The following is a 10290-nucleotide window of genomic DNA, read 5'->3' as shown; positions in this document are numbered from 1 at the left end:
GCAGCAATCTGTAACTACTTTGCCATTTTCTTTATTTAGTGACACTATAATTTAATTGTGCAATTTAAGATACAGTATGTAAAGTATATGGAAAGTAAATGTTAATATAATTTGTAATATTTATATATATATATATATATATATATATATATATATACACTGGTGGCCAAAAGTTTGGAATAATTTACAGATTGTGCTGTTTTGAAAGGAAATTGGGACTTTAATTCACCCAAGTGGCATTCAACTGATCACAAAGTATAGTCAGGACATTACTGATGTAAAAAACAGCACATCACAATCTAGACAAGCCCCATTTCCAGCAGCCATCACTCCAACATCTTATCCTTGAGTAATCATGCCAAATTGCTAATTTGTTAATAGAAAATCACTTGCCATTATATCAAATATTGAAGGACAGTTTAACACCACCAACTCTAGAAGCATGTGGCAGGGAATTAATATCACCACGGACTTTAAAGGGAAAAAAACTCCGCTGTGAACACCACTGCCTCTCTCCCGGATGAGCTAAATACTTTTATGCTCGTTTCGAGGGAAATAACACCACCCTCACGTAGAGAGCTCTCGCAGCCGAAGCTACAGAGGTTAGTTCACTCTCCGTCTCTGTAACGGATGTAACCCGATCTTTCTGACGGGTGAATATCCGCAAAGCCACGGGTCCAGACGGCATTCCTGGCCGTGTCATCAGAGCGTGTGCGAACCAACTGGCTGGTGTTTTTACGGACATTTTCAACCTTTCCCTCTCTTTGTCTGTAGTTCCCACATGCTTTAAAACGTCCACCATTGTGCCTGTTCCAAAGCAATCGAAAATCGCTTAAATGACTGGTGTCCTGTTGCTCTGACCCCCATCATCAGCAAATGCTTTGAGAGACTAATCAGAGATTACATCTGCTCTGTGCTGTCTCCATCACTGGACCCATTGCAGTTTGCATACTGCAACAACCGCTCCACTGATGATGCCACTGCATCTACAATACACACTGCTCCCTCCCACCTGGAAAAAAGAACACTTATGTGATAATGTTATTTGTAGACTACAGCTCAGCATTCAAAACCATAGTGCCCTCCAAGCTAGATGAGAAACTCCGGGCTCTGGGCTTAAACAGCTCGCTGTGCAGCTGGATCCTGGACTTCCTGTCAAGCAGACGCCAGGTGTTAGAATGGGCAGCAACATCTCCTCATCACTGACCCTCAACACTGGAGCCCTGCAGGGCTGTGTTCTCAGCCCACTCCTGTATTCCCTGTACACACATTACTGTGTGGCAACACACAGCTCCAATGCCATCATTAAGTTTGCTGATGATACGACGGTGGTAGGTCTGATCACTGGCATTGATGAAACAGCCTACAGAGAGGAGGTGCACACTCTGACACACTGGTGTCAGGAGCACAACCTCTCCCTCAATGTCAGTAAGACAAAGGAGCTTGTGGTGGACTTCAGGAGAAGAGAAAGAGAACACAGTCCCATCACCATCAATGGAGCACTGGTGGAGAGAGTCAGTAGCTTCAAGTTCCTGGGTGTCCACATCACTGAGGAACTCACATGGTTGGTCCACACTGAGGCCGTTGTGAAGAAGGCTCATCAGTGCCTCTTCTTCCTGAGGCGGCTGAGGAAGTTTGGAATGAACCGCCACATCCTCGCACGGTTCTACACCAGCACTGTAAAGAGCATCCTGACTGGCTGCATCTCCACCTGGTACGGCAATAGCACCGCCCACAACTGCAAAGCCCTGCAAAGGGTGGTGCGAACTGCCAGACACATCCAGGACATATTTACCAGGCGGTGTGTGAAAAAAGCTCGGAGGATCATCAGAGACTCCAGCCACCCAAGCCATGGGCTGTTCTCACTACTACCATCAGGCAGGCGGTATTGCAGCATCAGGACCCGCACCAGCCGACTACATGACAGCTTCTTCCCCCAAGCAATCAGACTTCTGAACTCTTGATCTCTCACGATCAAAATACATCAGCACTGCACTTTATTACTCTTACATCTCACACCGGACTGTCATAAATTATATTCTCTCTTAACAACACACTGGCAACTTACTATCAACCGAAAGCCTGAATGTCAATACAGTACAATACAACCTACTGTATATTTTATATATACTATATATATACTATTTTTGTTGTATAATGTGTATTCTATATTGTGTGCATTGTATACTGTACGTTGTATGTTATTTTTTATATATTGTGTTATGTGTAATTATGTGTATATTAGATTTTAAATTGTGTTGTGTAAATCTGATGTTTATTGTAAACTGGTATATGTCTCATCACTGTCACGACTACTATGTTGCTCGGAACTGCACCCAAGAATTTCACACACTATTGCACTTGTGTATATGGTTGTGTGACAATAAAATTGATTTGAATACAGCTGAAAGCTATTTGGTTCATTAAATGAAGCTTAACATTGTCTTTGTGTTTGCTTTGAGTTGCCACAGTACGCAATAGACGGCATGTCTTAAGGTCAATATTAGTTCAAAAATGGCAAAAAAGAAACAGCTTTCTCTAGAAACTCGTCAGTCAATCATTGTTTTGAGGAATGAAGGCTATACAATGCTTGAAATCTCCAAAAAACTGAAGATTTCATACAAAGGGGTACACTACAGTCTTCAAAGACAAAGGATAACTGGCTCTAACAAGGACAGAAAGAGATGTGGCCAGAAGTACAACTAAACAAGAGGATAAATCAGAGTCTCTAGTTTGAGAAATAGATGCCTCACATGTCCTCAGCTGACAGCTTCATTGAATTCTACCTGCTCAACACCAGTTTCATGTACAACAGTAAAGAGAAGACTCAGGATTGCAGACCTTATGGGAAGAATTGCAAAGAAAAAGCCACTTTTGAAACAGAAAAACAAAAAGAAAAGGTTAGAGTGGGTAAAGAAACACAGACATTGGACAACAGATAATTGGAAAAGAGTGTTATGGATCTTAATCCCATTGAGCATTTGTGGGAACAGCTAGACTGTAAGGTGTGTAAGAAGTGCCCGACAAGACAGCCACATCTATGGTGAGTGCTACAGGAAGCGCGGGGTGAAATGTCACCTGAGTATCTGGACAAACTGACAGCTAGAATGCCAAGGATCTGCAAAGCTGTCATTGCTGCACGTGGAGGATTTTCTTTGAAGTAAACCTTTTGAAGTAGTTTAAGAAGTTCTGAACATGTTTTATTTTTATTTTTTTCAAATTGTAATAGTAATTTTTCCATGTTATTAATGTCCTGACTATACATTGTGATCAGTTGAATGCCACTTTGGTGAATAAATGTACCAATTTCTTTCCATAAGAGCAAAATCTGTACATTATTCCAAACTTTTGGCCACCAGTGTATATATATATATATATATATATATATATATATATATATATATATATATATATATATACTGTATTTACTCACCCTCTTGCCATTCCAGAAACATGGCTTTCTTTCTTTTTCAGAATATAAATGAAGATTTTAGAAAAATATCTCGGCTCTGTAGGTCCATAAATTGCAACTGAATGGTGGCCAGAAAAAAGCACATAAAGGCAGTATAAAAGTAATCCATAAGACTCCAGTGGTTAGATCTATGTCTTTAGAAGCAATATGATAGGTGTGGGTGAGAAACAGATCAATATTTAAGTCCCTTTTTACTCCAAATATCCACTTTCACTTTCAGATGTGAAAGTGAAACTAAACAGGCATCACATGTGACTTTCAGATGTGAAAGTGAAGATTTAAAGTAAAAAAAAAAAAGGACTTAAATATTTATCTGTTTCTCAGCCACACCAATCATGTCACTTCTAAAGTCATGGAATTTTACCACTGGTGTCGTATGGATTACTTTTATGCTGCCTTTATGTGATTTTTGGAACTTCAAAGTTTTGGCCACCAATCACTTGCATTGAATGGACCTACAAAGCTGAGATATTCTTCTAAAATTTGCTGCTTGTGTTCAGCAGAAAGAAGAAATGCATTCATATCTGGGATGGCTTGAGGGTGAGTAAATGATGAGAGAATTTTTATTTTTGGGTGAACTAACCCTTGTGTCCTTGTGTTATATTTTGTGTGTTAAAGCATAGTTCTGTAAAAATAATTTGTCAACATCATAAAAATCAAATTTTTTATTTATTTTTTTTTTATTTTTTTTGGGGTTTGTTTTTTTTGTGTTGTGTGTTTTTTTGGGGGGTGGGGGGGGGGGGGGGGGGGGTGGCAGGTTAAGGGGGGCACCACATCAGATTTTACCTAGGGCACCAAATAAGCCAATACCACCACTGCCCCAAATAAAGATAATTTAATAAACCAAATGCATAATAATTAAAATAATTATAAATATAATATGTAGGGTAGTGTTGTCTACCTAAATTTCAGTAGTTGATACAGATACCAGTGAAATTTCACAGTTCTCGATACCAATTTCAACACCAAAACAAACATATGCTAATATGTTAATGTACTATTGAACACACTCGTTTAGCCTATTTAAAGTTGAATAAAGTTTCCTTCACATTTTTCTCAATTAAGTATGCATTGCTAAAGTGTTTTTAAGTTTTATTCAGTACAACTGTACTCTTGCTTGTGATGTGTTTCTTAATTATTATTATTAATATCATTATATATTATTATTATTAATATTACTACAGTGAATATTACATTTTATTATACAGTTGTAATATATGTCTGTTGCAATTTATTAAATTTCAAGTGCCTAGATTTTATTTTGAATCCTGCATTTATTTTGACTTGAGCTTTTATTTTGATGCATGGATTACGAATGCCTCACTTCTCTGGATAAACGGTTTGCTACATGGCCCACTGTGACCGTTAAAGCACAAATGCTGTGATTTAATTATAAAATGCTGATTATAGTCTGCATGTGCTGTGCACTTCACAGTCGATCAGTGCTCTGCTTTGTCGTCTCATACAACGCAAATTATTCTCAATGTCTGTGCAGTTTGGAGTTATGAGCGGTCTGCTTCAGACTGAGGAGTGGTGGTGGTGTAGTGGACTAAAGCACTGAACTGGTAAGTAGAATGTTGTTGGTTCAATTCCCACAGCTGCCACCACAATTGTGTCCTTGAGCAAGGCACTTAACTCCAGGTTGCTCCAGGGGGACTGTCCCTGTAATAAGGGCACTGTAAGTTGCTTTGGATAAAAGCATCCGCCAAATGCGTAAATGTAATGCTTCATGCATTAATTTAAAGCAGGCAGATCATGCAGACTATGACTGCAGCCCTTTGTGTAATAATAATTACCTTGAATGAATAATTTCAGTGTAAAAGGAGTAACAGAGCACATGTGCAAATAAGCATGTGAGCATTTAAAAGCAGTTGTGTGTCAGTCAGACAGCCAGCAGGTATTGGACTGAGTTGGTGCTTGGTACTACCAGTACTGCAGAAACTCTGGTATTGTGACATAATTTTTATTTTAGTATCGACTTGGTACAAAGTATCAGTACTTTTGACAACACTCATCTAGGGCCTATAATAAATATAATGATTAAGATATTCAGATTGAGGTGAATTGCATTATTGGGGTAGACAAGGAAAAATTGATTAGGTGTTACAAAAAAGTGGCTTAAGCAGTCAATATATACAGTTGAAGTCAGAAGTTTACATACACTTAGGTTGAAGTCATTAAAACTCAATTTTTAACTACTCCACAGATTTAATATTAGCAAACTATAGTTTTGGCAAGTCGTTTAGGACATCTACTTTGTGCATGACATGAGTAATTTTTCCAACAGTTGTTTACAGACAGATTGTTTCACTTTTAATTGACTATGTCACAATTCCAGTGGGTCAGAAGTTTACATACACTAAGTTAACTGTGCCTTTAAGCAGCTTGAAAAATTCCAGAAAATGATGTCAAGCCTTTAGACAATTAGCCAATTAGCTTCTGATAGGAGGTGTACTGAATTGGAGGTGTACCTGTGGATGTATTTTAAGGCATACCTTCAAACTCAGTGCCTCTTTGCTTCACATCATAGGAAAATCAAAAGAAATCAGCCAAGACCTCAGAAAAACATTTGTGGACCTCCACAAGTCTGGTTCATCCTTGGGAGCAATTTCCAAACACCTGAAGGTACCACGTTCATCTGTACAAACAACAGTATGCAAGTATAAACGCCATGGGACCACGCATCCATCGTACCACTCAGGAAGGAGATGCATTCTGTCTCCTAGAGACAGCCACTGCTCCAAATGCCAGGAAGTTAAAGCTCAGTCACAGATGGGTCTTACAAATGGACAATTACCCCAAGCATACCTCCAAAGTTGTGGCAAAATGGCTTAAGTATGACAAAATCAAGGTATTGGAATGGCCATCACAAAGCCCTGACCTCAAGCTGACAGAAAAGTTGTGAGCAGAACTGAAAAAGCATGTGCGAGCAAGGAGGCCTACAAACCTGAATCAATTACACCAGTTCTGTCTGGAGGAATGGGCCAAAATTCCAGCAAATTATTGTGAGAAGCTTGTGGAAGGCTACCCAAAAAGTTTGACCCAAGTTAAACAATTTAAAGGCAATGCTACCAAATACTAACAAAGTGAATGTAAACATCTGACCCACTGGGAATGTGATGAAAGAAATAAAAGCTGAAATGTATCATTCTCTCTACTATTATTCTTACATTTCACATTCTTAAAATAAAGTAGTGATCATAACTGATCCAAGACAGGCAAAGTTTTCTACGATTAGATGTCAGGAATTGTGAAAAACTGAGTTTAAATGTATTTGGCTAAGTTGTAAGTAAACTTCTGACTTCAACTGTATATACTGTACATGTGCGTCATACAGATTCTTTTGGAGCGTCTCATTGGATTTCAGCATCATAAATGCATTGTTTTTTTTTTTACGCAATGTTTTTTGGACATTGTATCAAGTCAAAAGTAGTTTAAACTTCGGAAATCATGAATCAAGATGCATTCTGTAGTGCTTCAGCCAGCTGTCAAGAACCTGTCCTGTGCGACCGGGTCTTATTCTGTGGCTGTGCTGCTTATGAGGTTTGTTGAGGCACACTGACTGCCCCCAGCTGACACGGCTCGTAAAAACACAAAATTACATGTTATTCAAACCTGAATAGAGCCGTTCATGTTGTAGTCCAAAAACCAGAAAACAGTTAGCATTTACGAGACATGGGGTATGCAATTTCAGATGAAGGCTATGCTATAATACCAATATAGTCACTGTGCTACACAATGTGCCTAACCAATAGCCATGACTATATCCATTTTATAGCAAGGCCTCTCATACCGTACTGCTTAAGTATGGATGGAGCATGGTGTAAGTGTGATATTTTACAGATAAATGTTCAATTCTATAAAAACTTAGCTAAAAAAGTGAGTAACGATCTTATATGAGTAAAGATTTTATATAGTTTTTTTCACTTCTGGGGCAATGAGGCATTTTTATGAAGAAAAGCACACGAATTGCATGCATAGTCTAGGTGAATAAGAAGAATTATGGGATGGAGTTTACGTATTTATTAACAATCCAGAACCATAATTACTGCAGTGGTGCTTTGGTATAAACACAGGCAGGCACTTGTACTGATTTGGTTTGTGACATCTTTAGAATGACTTTGGGTTTAGCAAAGGCTGCGGAAAGAGGTCTGGACCACATTTAGAGGTTTGAAGTGATTTGTAGGCTCTGTGCTGGACCACATACACTACCGGTCAAAAGTTTTGAAACACTTATTCTTTATTATAATTTTTTTTTCACATTTTAGAATAATAGTAAAGTCATTAAAACTATGGAATAACATAAAAGGAACTATGGGAATTATGTTGTGACTAAACAAAATCCAAAATAAATAAAAACTGGAGTGGTGGTGGCGTAGTGGGCTAAAGCTGGTTAACTGGTTCAATCCCCACAGCCACCACCATTGTGTCCTTGAGCAAGGCACTTAACTCCACATTGCTCCAGGGGGATTGTCCCTGTAATAAGTGCACTGTAAGTCGGTTTGGATAAAAGCATCTGCCAAATGCATAAATGTAAAACTGTGTAATATTTTAGCATCTTCAAAGTAGTCACCCATTGCCTAGAACTTTCAGAAATGTACTCTTGACATTTTCTCAACCAACTTCTTGAGGTATCACCCTGGGATGCTTTTTAAACAGTATTGAAGGAGTTCCCATCTATATGCTTGGCACTTATTGGCTGCTTTTCTTTATTATTTGGTCCAAGTTATCAATTTCAAAAACGTTTTTTTTTTTTTTTTTTTTTTATTATTATTACATTTTAGATTTATAATGAAATACATTAATATGGTGGCACAATTATATTTTTGTCTACAAAACTAATTTCAAACATTTAAGCATACGCCTTCAGATCAAAAGATTTTTAAGATCATGGGAAACATTTCGGTCAAGCGTTTCAAAACTTTTGACCGGTAGTGTATGAAATTCAAACATGTACTTTGAGTCATTGTGTGTTTGGGCATGGCAAATACAGCTGGGTGCTTTCTCAGATAATATTCATTCTGTGTAATGTAGATTTCTCATTCTGTCAACAGGCAAGAGTTTTTTCAGGATGCAGAACCACAAATAGGAGGGAGTTTTAATTGGCTTTCAAAGCTAACACACTTCCAAATTAATAAACTCTTGGTGTTCTGTATTTATGTGAATAAACACTGGACATCCTTATATATACAGGAGCAAAGAGCTCATTAAACTTTCTTTATTCAAGTAAGAGGTGCAGCACATCCCTTTATACAAGAAACATATAAAAAATAAAGTAATAATTGGGTGAGTTTTGTTACCTAAAAAAACACTATGAAACTGCATAATAAAGCACATTAACCTTAACATTTGGCCACTTTTTGTGCATGAGCTTGAAAACGACATACCCGAAGTAAAACTCTTCCAGTTCTTGAACCATTTGGTCTACAAACACAAACTTGGGCTCGTTTGAAAATAGATACTTAGACATTTGTTATTCAAGAGTAAAAATGTATCATTTTATTATAAAAATATTAGTTAGAGCTATTCAAATATTTTGAATAGTGACCGCAAATATTATTTATAAAATACTTTTTTATTTTTAAATATGCAAGACTATGTGCAGTGCCCCAAAAACACATTTGATACAAAGCCACATGTCTGATGAAGGTCTGACACAATCTTGAAGTAGATATGACCAAAACTCTTTGTTCCATAATGATTTATGTAAGTGTACTTAATAAAAGGCCACTTGGAGGCGCCAATAGACAACATGTAGTTACTAAGTAAACCAAATGATGAAAGTGGTTCAAAACACAATTTGCTTATATTTCAATGTATAAAATACCACACAAACCAAAAAAAAAAATAAATAAATTTTAATATCATTTTATTATTATTATTATTATTATTATTATTATTATTTGGGAATATATTATAATGCATTCCATATATATTTATGCATTTTATAAACAATGTAAAAAAAAAAAAAACCATTACAATTTGAAATGTTGCAATGGAAATAAACTTTTACTTACAATAAAGATGCTTCTGTTCATTTTTTCCCCATACAAATGTAAATTGACAATCAGTTTTTCAGAGTTTTTGCTCTGCCATTCACCAAGGGTCTTTAGCCACTGCCTCAAGCCAGGGAGACTCGCTTTGTGGCATAATGTTGATTACTCCAAAATATTATTTCGACTTTCCTCTCTTATTAAAAATCGCAAAAGGCACTTACAATGGAAGTGAATGGGGTCAGTCCATAAACATTAAAATACACATAGTTTCAGAAGTATAGCCACAAGTCGACACCATTTTACATGTTAACATGATTCTGGTGTGATACAATTGCTTGCTAACCTTATCTGTGTAAAGTTTTATCCAATACTACAGGGTTTTGTTGTCATGGCGCAAAATATGCTAATATACAAACTTTTGTACTCTAGTTTTACAGCTTAACTCTCACTTGTATAAAAGCATAACATTTACCAAATCATTCAACTCTTTGAAACAAAACAGCATGCTGTAGCATTGCCATTGATGCAAGACAATTTTAACTTTGATCCCATTTGAAACCAGTGATTACCTGGTTATTCATGCCATAAAATCTTCTCCAGCACATCCCAAAGACTTTCAATGGGGTTAAGGTCAGGACTCTCTGGTGGCCAATTCATGTGTGAAAATGATTCCTCATGCTCCCTGAACCACCCTTTTTACAATTTGAGCGTGATGAATCTTGGCATTGTTGTCCTGGAATATACCTATGCCGTCAGGGAAGAAAAAATCCATTGATGGGATAACCTGGTCATTCAGTACATTCAGGTAGTCAGCTGACTTCA

The sequence above is a fragment of the Myxocyprinus asiaticus genome, chromosome 43 (assembly GCF_019703515.2).
Source record: "Myxocyprinus asiaticus isolate MX2 ecotype Aquarium Trade chromosome 43, UBuf_Myxa_2, whole genome shotgun sequence".
Lineage (NCBI taxonomy): Eukaryota > Metazoa > Chordata > Actinopteri > Cypriniformes > Catostomidae > Myxocyprinus > Myxocyprinus asiaticus.
This window is presented reverse-complemented; position numbering follows the sequence as displayed.